Here is a 14337-nt window from a genome sequence, read left to right on the forward strand (position 1 = left end):
CCCCGCAATTCAAAGATGCCCCCGGTGCCGTCTACACCGACGGAGACTCGGTTGGCCAGCGAATGGCTTCACGTCGGGGAACACCAGGAGGGCGCAGGGCAGGCGAGGGACGGGCCGGCGTGCCTTCCTGTCGGGGGGGGGGCTGCTGTCTCTTAGCAAAGCCCTTGGGGAGCTGACTTCAGATGTTCTTATCCACCTCAGACTGTGGGCCCCGTAAACCATCCGGCCCTCAGCTCTGAGCCCCGGACGCCACGTAGAGAAAGCAGCATCGGTCTCCCAACATCTTCTTACCCACGAGGATTTTAAACACAGACACCTTGTAAACTCACTGTTTTGTTCCTGCTGCTGTCGGCTGCGTTCTGTTTCTAGGCGACTTTTGGTGTTTGGGTTTTTATTTGTTAGTTTTCAACCGGGCTGAAAGAACTGTTGGTTCTTCTGAAAATGGAGGTACACAACTGAGCGGAGGGTGTATGCCTGGGATCTGCGGGACGCAGGCCTCGTGAGACACGCAGGCACGAAGTGATCGTCATGAAGGAAGCGGCTGAAGGTCGCAGATTCCTGGACACAGGAGGCAGGGCAGGTCCCACGGGGCCACCCCCCTGGAGGCCCCGGGGTCTGTCAGGGGCAGAAGAAGTGAGGGGGGAAGCCTTACTGTGGTTTTCATAGGAGGGACTGAGCCGGCAAGGGGACAGCTGACCATACCGGGGACTGGCAGGTCTGAGTAATTTCAGTTCCTCTGGGTCCAGGGGCTGCCCCGGGGGTCAGAGCCCCACGGCTGAGAGCCGGAGAAAGCAGGCGGGCGGGTGGGGTGTCGTCACCACCCTAGGGGACGCAGTCCCCCTGACGTCAGGGAGGCCCCCACGTATCAAAGCATCCTAAAACATAGAAAGCAAAACACAGGATTGATACACAAACCACACAGACATAACGATTTAAACCGAGATTTAGTTTCTCAGTTGAGAACACGTTTTTTGGGTTTTTTTTATGTGTATTTTGAGAGAGAGAGAGAGAGAGAGAGAGAGAGAGAGCGGGAATCCCAAGCAGGCTCCACACTGTCAGCACAGAGCTCGACACAGGGCTCAAACTCATAAACTGTGACATTGTGACCTGAGTGGAAATCAACAGTCAGATGCTTAACCGACTGAACCCCCCTGGGCACCCCGGGAACACATTCTATTTTAGAGCAATGCCTCTGCCCCTTTTGAAATGTGTCAAGGCAAAGAGAAACGGTCATGTTTGTTTATTTATTTACTTTAATCTTCTTTGAGCACATACTCCAGTAAAATAATGTTTATAAAGCACGCGTTATGAACAAAAGCGTTATATGTGTGGGTAGTATTGCTTTCTACAGGTAGTAACTGCCCCAAGAGTAATCTCTGTTTTCCTGCTATCTGTAAACTCCAGCACGTACCGCTTTGTTATCTCCTATCAGTAGGTTGTATAGTAGCAAGAATTTGGCTCCCGGACGCCTGGGAGTCAGAGCTAAGTGACTTCCACGGGTAATATTTATTGGCAGAAAAGAGTAAACGGCCCTCTTGGCCGGTGTGCCGAAATGAAGGTCCGGCCGTACTCCTGGTGGAGACATGTGACCCCCAACTCCAGAGTCATGGCCGAGCACCGCTTTGGCTCAGGTCAGACCCTGGTGCGGCCGGTCTGGCTGGTAGGCTCCTGACGGCCAGGTTTGCCCGAAGTCTCGGGTGTGAGCACGGGGTCCCCGCACCAGCTTCCCTCAGGGGTGAGGGTGGACAGCCCCAGCCAGTGGGAGCCCTACAGACATCGTGTTCCGCCCTCAGTGACTCAGACCTGTAATTGTCACCTTCAGAGGAGGCCGTGCGCCGGGCCACTGAGCAGCCAGCACCAGAGAAGACGGAAGGTCGTCTGGTTCCTGGGGGCCTGCAAACAGACGTGAAGGGGCGAGCCTGAGGCCCGGGTCCGGCTCCTTCACGAGGGCTGTGACTTATTACAGGGAGACCAGAACCGGGGGAGTGTTTCCTGATTCCTGCTGGTGACTTCTGGCGGCACCTGCCTCTCCCTGTAAATGTGCACCTGCCAGGAGGTAGAGCAGAAACAACACTCAGGTAAGTTCTCACTGTGCGGCGGTTCGAGAAGGGCCCACCTGCTGTGGGGATCTGCCTGCTGTGTCATGTTCGACCTGACCCTCGAAACACACTGCCTCTCATTTCCTTTTCCGTGCCTAGATATTTGATTTGTGCGTCGCATTATACTTTGTGCTGGGGGCGGGGGGCGGAGGAGAGGGCGACTTTTGAGCCTGTAAGTCTGTTCCCAAACTAGTACCTGAGGTAAAACAAAAAAATCCCAAGGGATCGCAGGGATCCTGTCTCTGCAGCTCTGACTTAAACATTCCTCAAGGCTGCACCACTTCCTTCAGTGGATGAGCCCCTTCTGCCCCCCTTTCCAGGGGATGGAACCGGGCAGACCTGCGGGGGGGGGGGGGGGGGGGAGGGGAGGGCGGGGGGAAGGCTTGCTTAGCATACCGCAGCCTGGGCTCCTGTGAGTTCACAGTTGGTGAGGGTTTCTGAGCCTCTGCATTACTGCCTGCCTTCGTTGTGGGTGCTGTTCTGTGTCTGTGGGTGCAGCAGCCTCCGCCCCGGAAGGGCCTCAGCCCCACCCCCACCGGCTGCGAAGACCCAAGTGTCCCACGCACCCCCTGTGCCCCCAGGAGGGGTTGGCTAGCCCGGGCTCGGCTTGGGCAGGGCCGCTCTGGAACAGCCTGGCTTCCTGGTCCTTGAACAAACACACTCTTATCGAGGCACTTTTTTAAACGCTGGTTGTTTTGGTTGTGTGTTTGGCCAACCGAGACTCATGATTCTTTCTGGGCCAAGATAATCACAGCCTTCAGCTTCCAGATCATCCTGTCCTGCAGAGAGAGCCCCGCCCTGGCTCAGCTGACACTCACGGAGCAGAAGCCTTGATGTTCCCGGACACTTGAGATGAATTCTAGCCTTGTAGGTTTGTGGCTCAGAGAGGTCACTCACACCTTCCCAGGTCGCAACACCAGCCCAAGCAAAGGGACCCCAGTTCAGGGCCCTCTGAAAATCTTGGACGTGAGCCATCAAAACCATGCTTTGTGGTTCAAACACATACTTTTCAGAAAAGAGTCAGATGCAGTGAATACTCATATAGGCAGGAATGATTCCAAGAGAATGCATTCTTCTCTGGCATTTTTTTTTTCTTTCTAAGAAGCTTTCATTTTGCCACAATTGTCGAAGAAATGTTCCCCATGACACTTGTTGAAGAGTGCTGACACAGGCATTATTCAGGAAACTACCGCCATTGATGCGGTGTCCCCGCGGTGGGCTTTGCAGTAGGGGATGGGGTGGTGGGCAAGTCCACCACAAGGAAAAGTGGGTTATAGCCGAGGCGGGTGCGTGTTGGGGTGCCTGTGGGTGGGAAGCCTCACGCTGGGGCATTCCCGCTGGACCAGCCCAACAGCATTCTTGCCAAAGCAGGCTGAGGAGATGTGTCAAGGGTAGGGATTTTGCCACAACTGGACGGAGCGTGCAAGGGCAGAGCCCCAAGGTTGGGGCCTTGAGGGTAAGAGGAGCCCCAGGAGAGCAGGTCAGGGAGCATCTCCATCACAGCGGGGCCGAGAACCTACTCATTGGCAGTGCAGGTGTCCAGAGAATCCTGTGTTCGTTTCTGATCTGTGGTCTGCAGATCGTGAACTGGGGTCCAATGTATTAAAAATTTTTTTTAATGTTTATTTAGTTTTGAGAGAGAGAGAGAGACAGACTGTGAGCAGGGGAGGGGCAGAGAAAGACAGAGACCCAGAATCTGAAGCAGGCTCTGAGCTGTCAGCACAGAGCCTGACCAGGGGCTCGAACCCACAAACCGTGAGATCATGACCTGAGCCGAAGTGGGACACTCAACCATCTGAGCCACCCAGGCACCCCTAAAATGTTGTTTGGAATATCTCTCCTCCTCAGCTAACTGCGCTCTCTGGTAACAAATACAGGGATTTAAAAGGGGAAAGTTCCCCCTCCCCCCATGACAACCCGTCCACTTATTTCTTGGTTCTTACCGACAAATAACCAGAGGGGCACCTGGGTGGCTCAGTAGGTTAAGCGTCTGACTTCTGTTCAGGTCATGATCTCACGGTTCGTGGGTTCAAGCGCCTCGTCGTCGGGCTCTGTGCTGACAGCTCAGAGCCTGGAGCCATCTTCAGCTTCTGGGTCTCCCTCTCTCTCTGCCCCTCCCCCACTTGCACTCTGTTGCAAAAAGAAGTGAGCATAAAAAATTAAAAAAAAGGAAAGAAAAAAGAAGAGGAGAAATCTCACTGCACCCACCCCACCCCTGCTAATTAATGTCTTTAAAAAATTTGTCTTGTTCTTAAGCAAGCAATGAGCCTTATTGCTTACACAATCAGAAAGGAAAGGCAATATTAAAACTGTCCTACCCACAGCCTCTAAAAAATCAGTTTCAATTGCCTCCAAACACCTCATGGCCTTGAATTTCAAAAGTCAGCCTCATCTTTCAGCAGCTGAGGGGAGGGGACAGATTCCTTGACCTTACCACACTGGAGCCCTGGCTTTCTCACCTAGGAAGTGCGAGAATACGCCTACTCGCATCCCGGGACGTGCCAGGCCAGCCAAATGGTTGTGAATGAACCATTTCCGGAAAGCACCTGCCAGGCTGTGTCACACACAGTAGATATGTTGTGGCATCTGCTGGAGGGAGGGGCCGGTGACCCGCTTGGACCCACAGGGGCCTCAGTAGGAAGACAGTCCGTGGATCCCTATGGCCTCACCGGGAGGACAGTCCCGCGGGTCCCCTGTGAGCAGAAATAAGGCTGCAGTGCCGTCTGTCTTCTGAGTTGCACCAGGTTATTTATTACTGGTTGTCTCTGGATTGTTTTCCAAATGACTGATCTTACCACGATGCACCAAAGAGGGCAGAGTGGAAAGGCACAGTCCTTGAACATTTAAATTCTAGCTGAGGCGGTTTCTGCCTATGAGACTGACTGAGCAAGTTGTCGCTTGGTTTCTATGAGCCTCAGCTCCGTATTCATAAGGTGGCACTGAGGGCAAGGAAAGGGAGGCAACCCGAGAGTCCGCGCACCGCACCAGCGCACAGTCACCACTACGGCTACATTTAAAACAAGTTTTTAAATCTTTACTTATTTTTGAGGGAGAGAGAGACAAAGCACAGGCAGGGGAGGGGCAGAGAGCGAGGGAGACACAGAATCCGAAGCAGCTCCAGGCTCCGAGCTGTCAGCACAGGGCCCGATGCGGGGCTGGACTACACGAACCAGGAGATCATGACCTGAGCCGAAGTCGGATGCTCAACCCACTGAGCCACCAGGTGCCCCTATAGCTACATTTTTATGTGACACTCAGGACCAGGATTTCACCTAAAGCAAGGTGGCACACACCAGAAAAAAAACGCTGAACTTGAAAACCTGAATGGGAATGGAAACCTTCTTCCTGATGTGCTGAAGGTATAGACTAATTTTCTGATACCTTACTTTCAAAGAACATTCACAGTTAAAACGCTTTACTTTATCCCCACATTGGCCCCAGATGTACATGGGCAGTGGTTAAAACAAAACAAAAGCATGTGACTCAGGATCTGTCATATTCTTAGCTCAATAAAGTGTTTGAGGGCCTCTCATGTTGGAGGCTGGATGGGTGCAGGCATGTGGGTGCAGGTTAAAGGGCTTTTCACAAGTCACTGAGGACGTTCTAGGGAGTGGGGGGTGGGGTGGCGCCTGGCTCAGTGGGTTAAGCGTCTGACTCTTGATTTGGGCTCAGGTCATGATCTCAGGGTTCATGAGACTGAGCCCCACGTCTGGCTCCCTGCTGACAGCACAAAGCTTGCTTGGGATTCTCTCTCCCTCTCTCTGTCCCTCCCCCACTCTCACTCTCTCAAAATAAACGGTTTAAAAAAAAAAAAAGAGGGAGCAGGGCCAAGTCCCTCTTCATGCAGGGCACATTTTAGTTGAAAGACACAGAAAATAAAAAATAATTAAAACAAACACATAAAAACACAAAGTGTCCGGCGGTGGTAGATGTGGTTAAGGAAGAAAAGGCTTCAGGGGAATATTCAGGGGCAAGGGCCCTACTGCGTGCTGACCTGGAGCTGTGCCCGGATGAGTCAGCGCCCCTGGAGACCTCAGAGCCCCCTACCAGGTGCTGTTCCCACATTTCCCAACAGAGCTCAGGGGTTGAGAGGGTGCACGCCAACTTCTCGAAGCTGGTGGTCCTGGAGGCCAGGGCTGTCTGGGTCCAAAGCCAGGGGGTTTACTCAAGGCCAGGCTGCCTGGCGATCTTCACTCAAAAACCAAACCCCCAATTCTAAGCCCCTGGGCTCTGTCTTCTGTGGGCTGGTTCTTGAACTACGCGAGAAACCAGGGGCACAGGCAAGGCCAGCAAGCTTTGCCTTTCCCATGGAGGTCTTCGTTCTGGAGGCTGCCTCACCTGGACGGTGAAGATAAGGACAGGGGAGTTTGACACCCAGTTGGCAGTTCCTACAGTTAATGACTTTGTATGACTAAGTAAGTAGCAGGCACTGAATGCCAATATAATGCCAGCCACTGTTCCCATCATAACATCTAATTCCCTGGGCAGTATTCCGAGTGGATGCTGTCCTAGTTTCCGTTTCACAGAAGCAGATTCTGAGGGCCAGGAGCCCAGGTGATGAGGTGATGTGGGGGGCACACGGCCAGGAGAGGGGGCCTGCTGGATATCCATCACATGCCCAGAGGGGCTCTGGAAACCACAAGCCACCATAAGCAACCAGGGTCCTGGGGAGACTAAAACAACTGCTTTCTCCGGAAGATAAGGAGTTCCCAGGGGATGACATTAACACCGTGTGCCCAAGCTTTGCCTCCAGGGGTTCACAAAACCACACACAGAGGAGGAGTGACAGTCGGGACAGGCCACTCAGTGGGGCAGTCTTACGGACTTTGCAGACCAGAAACTAGGGTCGAGAGAAGTCCCTGTTCGCCAAAGGCCACGGTTGGGAAGTGAAACTATCTGAATGTTCCCCATTTCCAAGCTTCTGATTGCTGAGTCACCCCGGTGTGGCGTGGAGCTGGGGCCTCCAGCTGCGGCCCAGCCATGAGCTGCATCCCTGGGCTTCCGGGTGAGGGGAGGGGGCCTCCGGGGGGAGGGTCCCAGTGGGGGTTGTGTGGGGTCTCCGTGAAATCCCGGGGGGGGGGGGGCTCCTTGGGGTCGCGGTGGGGTCCCCGAGGGGGGGGGGTGTGGCTCCGCGGGGACTCAGTGGGGGGTCCGAGGGGACTCGGTGGGGTCCCCGGGGTGGGGGGGAGCTCCATGGGGTCTCCGTGAATTTTCAGGTGGGGGGCTCCGTGGGGTCTCCGTGATGTCCCGGTGGGGGCGGGGCTCCGCGGGCTTGTCTCTGCAGTGCGCGATCCCCGGGCCCTACCGTGGGCGGTGGGCACAAAGACGTTGCGGGGACCCAGCACCCCCGCGACGGTGGGGTCTGTCAGACGGCCCCTTTCCTTGGACAGCCTGGACTCTCCAGGGGTCAGCCTGGGGCGTGACGAGGGCGGCGAGGGTCTGCGCACAACCGAGAGTACAGGGCAGGCAGGGCAGGGGCCTCAAGTCGGAGCCAGGTCCGCGCCCCCGTGGCCCCGCCTCCGCGGTTCCGTTAGGTCCGCGTGAGGCCCCGCCCCGCGCCCCTGGTTCCGTTCGGTCCCGCACTAGGCCCCGCCCCCATCCCGCGGTTCCGTCCGGTTCACGCTAGGCTCCGCCCCCGCGGTTCCGTTCGGTGCCGCGCTAGACCTCGCCCCCGCCCCGCGGTTCCGTTAGGTCAGCGCTAGGCCCCGCCCCCGCGCCCCTGGTTCCGTTCGGTCCCGCGCTAGGCCTCGCCCCCGCCCCGCGGTTCCGTCCGGTCCGCGCTAGGCCCCGCCCCCGCGGTTCCGTTCGGCCCCGCGATAGGCCCCGCCCACCGGACGTGCGCATGCGCAGCCGTGTTTGCGGCGAGGTCGTGACGGCGGCCGTGCGGTGAGTGCCGGGATGAGGGAGGACGGTGAGCGGGTGGGCGCACGGGCCGGGGCGGGGGCCGTGTGGACGGGGTGGGCGTCCTCTCCGTCGGGGCGGGGCCTGCGCTCCCCTACGGCGTGGCCGGGAGCGAGGTCCCGGCTTGGACGGGGGCGGGGATGCGCTGCACAGGGCTCCGGCCGCCCCGCTTGCAGGTGAGCCCTGTGCTTGTGCAGGGGAGCCTTGTGCGGGGGAGCCCTGTGCGGGGGAGCCCGGTGTTTGTGAGGGGGAGCCCTGTGCGGAGCAGCCCTGTGCTTGTGCAGGGGAGCCCCGTGCCGGGGAGCCGCGGAGCTCGGGAAGCAGCAGGGCGCGGCAGTGAGCCTTCCTCAGGCAGCTCCCAGGGCCCGCTCGCTGTGCGTTCTCGCCCAGGGCTTCCTGTCCCTAAACACTGGAGCTGCGCCTGTGCTGGGGTCTCCGGGTGGCCTGGACCACGTGCACTGCCTGGCAGTGGGGAGCTGTGAGGAACGGGGAGCCTGACGGGGCGCTGGATGGGCCGGTGCACCCTGCGGGGTGGTCTCCGTGCCGGGGAGACATAACTTTGCAGGCAGGATTGTGGACGGGAAAGGAGCAGGCGCCAGGCAGTATGTATCCCCGGCCCTTATTTTAGGGGAAAAATTAGTAAGAGCTTATATTTAGTGAATCGATTGAATCGAAAATAGTAGTGCGGCCTGGAGCTGGCTTGGAGGATTACAGGATTTTATTTTTGTATTTATATGCTTGGTCAGATTTTCTGAATTTTGTTCTGTTCCTGGAGTCTGAATTTCTTTTGATTTTGGAAGAAACATTTTTACACACGACCAAACCATCATTCTCAAAGTGATACACACATGGGTCTCGCACAGACAGGGAACACGTGTCAGGTGACTTTGGTCTCCTTGACTATGGACCCAGCAGGATGAAAAGCCGGTTCAAAACCGAGTGAATGAAAGGGTCGGAGAGGCGTGCCGGGTGAGGCAGGGCAGTGGTGAGTGTCTGGGCGCACGGAAAGCACAACCGCACACTATCTCTTCCTGGGGCCGAAAGGGGAAGGTAGCCCCTTATCAGTGTCATGGTTCAACCTGTAACTTCTCTGACTGAAATGGCCGGTCCCCAGGAAAGGGTGACAGTTACCTCCCAAGTCAGGTGATCCTCACGAGGTTTGTTAAGCAGTCATCCAGCATGATGTAGAAAGCATACGCCCTTCCTCATTTCCAAGTTTTGGATCAATTATCGAAGCCAAATACGGAACTGCTAGTATTTGGCAGTTTAGCAATTTAGCCCCCGGTGAACTCTTCGGTGGGCATCAGATGGAGTTCTCAGCGTCCTGGTGGCCACGGAGTCCCATCCCTGGAGACAGGGCTGACACATCACACTGTGGCCCTGAAACTAATGCTTGTTAAATTTTTTAAAAACGGCTGGTCCAGCGCAATGCATCCGTTGAAACCAGCGAATCTTAGAAAGACGAGGTTTGTAGATAGATTTTTTTTTTCCGAAAGAAAACAGAGAGCTGCAGAGAGTTGGGTGGGGGACCCCGGGCCCCCCTCTAGGAACCAGTGCCTCCCCCCTGCCCCCACAGCTCCTCAGCCACCTGGACTTGGATGCCTTCCAGATGGAAACAAAGCCTGAGGTGAGCTGTTGGGCCTCCGCTGTCCCCGAGAGGGAACAGGGACTTCCAGCTGTGACCACCCGCTAGACTTCAGGCCCCAGAAAGGGGCCCTCCAGTCTGGGAGGCGGGCACACGGCAGTGGGACAGCGGTGACCCTAGTGTCCTCTGTGCCATCTCAGAGGGATGTGATCAGGGTGACAGGCCAGGGAAAGACAGGAGAACTGGAGGTCGGCCCCACCCTGTCTGCGCTGCCTTGCTGGTACCCGTCTGTCTCAGCTCCGCTCTCCTGTTTTGTTTCCATGTCTGACTCTACTGTCTGCAGCTGTTTTTATTTTTTAATATATATTTATATGTATATATATGATACTGTCTTCAAAAAGGTCTAGAAGGCTCCTCGCGTTTTCCATGGTGTACTTTAAAATAATTTTTAAGTTTATTTATTTTGGGAGAAAGAGAGTGAGGGGAGGAGGGGCAAAGAGAGAGAATCCCAAGCAGGCTCTGCACTGTCAGCACAGAGCCAGACGCGGGGCTCGATCCTATGAACCATGAGATCATGACCTGAGCCGAAATCGAGTGTCCGATGCTTAGCCAGCTGAGCCCCCCAGGCACCCCTCTGTGGTGTACCTCAAAGGACAGTGTTTTTTATCAGATTTCTGAGCCCTTGCAGCCAGTTTCCCATCACCCACGTGAAGAGCTGGCCCGCCCCCGGCCGCCTTACTTGGGCCTCCTCAGGAGCCTTGTGCCTCCGTCCTTGCCTCACGTGGTCTTACTGTCAGTGACTCAAGCATGTGGTTCTGAAACATGTGGATCCAGGAACGGGCCTTTGTCCTACCATCCTCCAGAGGACTGTGAGTTTGGTGAGCAGGGATCCCTGTCTCAGAACCTCCGCTTTTCCGTTCCCTTTACCCGGGACGGTGCACGTCTCCACCCTGGAGGCACACTGAGGCCGTCCCCTCCCTGACCCTCAGGACCCCCTGGTCCCTATGCTGCTTGGTGGGGGGCAGGAGTGTCAAGGGAGGGGCAGTAGAAAAGAGAGACTCACAGTGGCTTGCTTTGAGCGTTTCTTTCCAGCAGGATAATCAGCTTTTCTTCGATTGTGTGTGGCTCACATTTAAAGCCACTGCCGCTGTGTGCTGCCTTTGAGTTCCGCTGACCTTGTTTGGAAGAAGGAAGAGACTGGGCCACCCCACCTGAGATTTCCTGGGTTTTCACAACCAGATGGGGAGCGGAGGTCATGCCAGTTCAGTGGCTCCGCACCTGCCTCGGGGCACCCGCGTGCTTAGGAAATGCCCAAGCGTGGCCATCCCTCCGGGGCCGTAAAGGCAGAATCTGGAGGTGGGCCCAGTCACAGGCATCTTCCACGCGCGTGGAAGAGACACCGCAGGCGATCGATTGTGCACCACGGGCCAGGGCTCTGAGGGCCGTCTGGTCACATGCCAGTGCAGTCTGAATCGGGGACCACGCCTGGGCTCTCCTGCAGACGGCCTAGTCGAACATGCCTGGCACGTGGTAGGTGTCTCCTGTTAGTACCCAATGCCCACTCTCCCGCATTTATGTAGATTTTTTATTCTCACAGTCAGAAACGGGCCCAGCATGGCCCTGAATAGTGGAACCACGGTCGGATTCCACCGTTCTTATTCCTTTGGCCGTGGCACCCTGGGGTCCCTCGATCCTGAGCCCAAACTTCCTGATACAGCACTTGTCCTGGCTCACCAGTGGGCCGAGCCTGAGGCTTAGAGGCCCGGGCAGAGGAGCCACAGAAGCTGGGAGCCTTGGCTAAGAGCATATTCACGCAATCGTGGCAAAATGGGAACTGTCACCCGGACCTCGTGACTGGCTCGTGGAAGAGTACAAGAAGTCTTCGGGGGAGTCCATAGTTTAGCAGAGTTTACAGTTTTGTGCAGGGTGACTCTTGTAATGGTTACCATCACGTGCTTGGAGGTGAGGCTTCCTTTCTACCCAACCCTGGAAATCTCTGCAGGAAGTTGACCTGCACCTGTAAACTTCAGCCTTCCCCACCCTTGTGGGGTTAGGAGGTGACTCCCCAGAACCAGATTGTTCTGTGTGCTTTTATGAGACAGGTGTTGGCACCAGCGGACACAGAGCAGAGGCTCAGGAGAACCAGGGTTATCACACTCGTGGGCCCTGGAGACGGGCCCTGCCCGCCCCATGCTGGGCCCCATGGGGAAGTACCGGTCAGGAGACAGGACAAGGTTTAGGCTGCAGCCTTTGTTGGGGTTTCCATGGGAAAGGCAAGCAGGTCAGCGTGAACACGAGGACTGGCTCGCTTGAACGATTTCGGTGGGCTTTGGTGGACCCTGGGGCGGTCAAGGCAGAGCAGTAGTGCCTCCAGGTGCAGGGGCTGGGTGGGGAGGCAGGGCTCTGATGGGTTAGGTCCCTGCTTTGCTCTCTCAAGAATGGGCTGGCCTGGGAGGGGCGGGCTGCCCAGCCAGGAAGGTTTTTACGATGTCGGAGTGTGCGGGGGAATAAACGCGACACACCAGCGCACAGACGCCCGGGCGCTCTCGCCAGCCTGTCATCTATTAGACTGACCTGTGTGCACATGTGCTTGTACGTGTGTTTGGGGGCATGTGAATCACAGGAGCAGAGAACAAGTCCGTGAAGCTGCCAGCGCAGCCCCCTCGGCGCCTTCAGTCTTGTCCGATACAGAGCACTCCTGGGCACGGGCACAGGCGATGGCACAGACTCGGGACTCCCGGGGGGACGTGTGTGTACGTGTGTGCTTTTGTCTTTCCTCCCTGAATCGATTCATACCCACAAAGAGCCAGCCTGCCATAGAGCTTGGTTCACTCAGAAGTAGGAAGACAAATGCTTCTATGATCTTTGCCTTTGATTACAGGACCATTATCAAATCCACGAGTTCAGTAGTTAGAAAACGTGCCTCCGTAGTTTGGGTTAAAGGAGCTAGTGCTTCCTACGTCCCGACAGTGGTCACCGTGACTGTTTGGGCAGGGTAGCTCTTTTCGCCGAATAGTCACAAATGGACAGCTGTGGCTCTGGGCTCACAGCCCGCAGTTCAGCTAGACATGGTGACCTCCGCAAGGATGGACAGCTGGAACGCACCGTGGCCCCTGCCCAGTCCTGCTCCTTGTTGCCCAGATGTGGGTGGGAGAGCCCTCCGCTCCTGAGGAGGTGCCCTGTCTGGTGAGCCCCCTGCAGGGCTGTGGGATGTGGAAGGTGTGGGCAGGAGGGGACCCAGGGGGGACTCTGGCCACTTTGCTAGCACCTGATCCTGGGGTTCCCTCCTGCACATTGGGGTCCCGCGCTGTGAGGCTGACACAGAACGCTTCAGAGGTCCCTTCCTCCTGTTCTGAGGACTCGAGAATCTGGTCTTGGAAGTTTCACAGACAACGCGTCCAAACTTACGTAAATGTGACCATGGGAGCGTATATTCAACAAGTGTTTCCTGGGCACGTCCTCTGCGCCAGGCGCTGTATCAGGTGGTGGGGGCACAGCGGCGGGCAGGTGGCCTGGCCCCGCCCACAGAGAGCCGCTTGTCTCGTGGAGGCCGGGCTTCCAGAGGGGGCTTCTGGAGGAAAAGGCATTGATGCCGAGATCGGAAGGATAAGGGCTGACAGGTGGGGCCGGGTGGGGAAAGGACTCTTAGAGGACCCAGCACCAGCAGGAGCCCAGAGGTGAGGGACACGGGCTGGGCTTTCAAACAGCTGCCTGTGCAGGAGGGCTGTCGGGTGGGGCAGGGGGCAAGTCAAGAGCCACCACCCGACCCTGTCCTGGGAGCACGGTGCTCAGACTCTGCAGGGACGCGTGTGAAGGGCAGGAGCACGGGTTTTGGTGACCTTCCTCTAGCGGTCACCACAGTGCAGTCTGTCGCGCTAATTAGTATAAAACGTACGACAGCCGTCTTCTAACGTGGAGGCGGGAAGGTCCTTAAATGTATTGGAAATCCAGCCAGAAGTTCATCTTAGTCTCCAAACTCTGCCGGACTTGAGGTCAGCAACAGCAAATGGGCCGGTTGCGAAAAGAAGAAATATTTTTTTGTTTTTTTATTTCTGGGCAAAGAATGAATTTTTGTTTTTACATTGTTACAGAGAAATTATTGGGTTATTTCAATTGCACTTACTGTTTGAGTGGGTAAGTATGTTCATAATATCTTTTCTGCGTGTAGCAGCTGCTGGTGTAGGAGAAAAGGATTTGGAAACGGCAGTGGTAAGCGATACCCACACCCTCCTTCGTGTCTTTACGTACTGAGCGTAGGGGATGTTTTTCACGGTTGGAATCAGAATTCCCACCTTGCATTTGAGAGCTGATGTGGTCCAGGGTGGGAGGTGGGTTTCCTCTGGCAAGGACTCGGCATAGCCCCCTGCCTGGGCGGGACACGCTGTCCTTCCCGGTGTCCAGGGCGGGGATAGGCACACACGGGTGGCCTCGTCCCTTTCCCATCCAGGCCCTGCACTGGCTTCAGATGGGAGTGTGGACGGGCTTCATGCCGTAGGCAGGTTAACAGACTGGAACTGGGGACTTGGGTTTTCCTCCGGTTTATAAGGACCCTGATGTGACGGGTGATGATAATCCTTGTGCTGAGTCCTGCAAACACCTTCTGTGTGCCAGACATTACTGCAGCCCGTCTACACAGCCGCCCCTGCTCCTGTGCTCCCAACAGTGATTTCTGCATGCGGAGAGCGAGCGCAGACAGTGTGAAGTCTGCACGCAGCCCGGCCGGGGCGTGTACCCTGCACAGTACTGCGTGCA

At 56.3% G+C, this 14337-nt stretch overlaps 1 protein-coding gene and 1 long non-coding RNA gene across 11 annotated transcripts in view; one reads left to right on the plus strand and one right to left on the minus strand.

The window, feature by feature from the left end:
* CLN8 (CLN8 transmembrane ER and ERGIC protein) overlaps positions 1-14337 on the plus strand; it is a 44925-nt gene that overhangs the window by 894 nt on the left and 29694 nt on the right. For 5 of the 10 annotated variants that reach the window (XR_006216449.1, XR_006216450.1, XR_006216448.1 and 2 more), the window contains exon 1: positions 7919-7985. The gene's annotated coding sequence lies outside the window, so the exon portion shown is untranslated. Of the gene's footprint in view, positions 1-1966; positions 2079-6988; positions 7105-7918; positions 7986-8119; positions 8177-8684; positions 8986-13753; positions 13795-14337 lie in introns of those variants that run through there. The other 5 variants (XM_042982850.1, XM_042982851.1, XM_042982854.1 and 2 more) reach the window with 5 other exon arrangements.
* LOC122237812 lies at positions 1224-7604 on the minus strand. Its single transcript, XR_006216458.1, has 2 exons — positions 7405-7604; positions 1224-2046 (listed from the first exon to the last, which is right to left on the minus strand). It is a non-coding gene; the product is annotated as an uncharacterized LOC122237812 (long non-coding RNA).

The sequence above is a fragment of the Panthera tigris genome, chromosome B1 (genome assembly GCF_018350195.1).
Source record: "Panthera tigris isolate Pti1 chromosome B1, P.tigris_Pti1_mat1.1, whole genome shotgun sequence".
In the NCBI taxonomy this organism is placed as follows: Eukaryota; Metazoa; Chordata; class Mammalia; order Carnivora; family Felidae; genus Panthera; species Panthera tigris.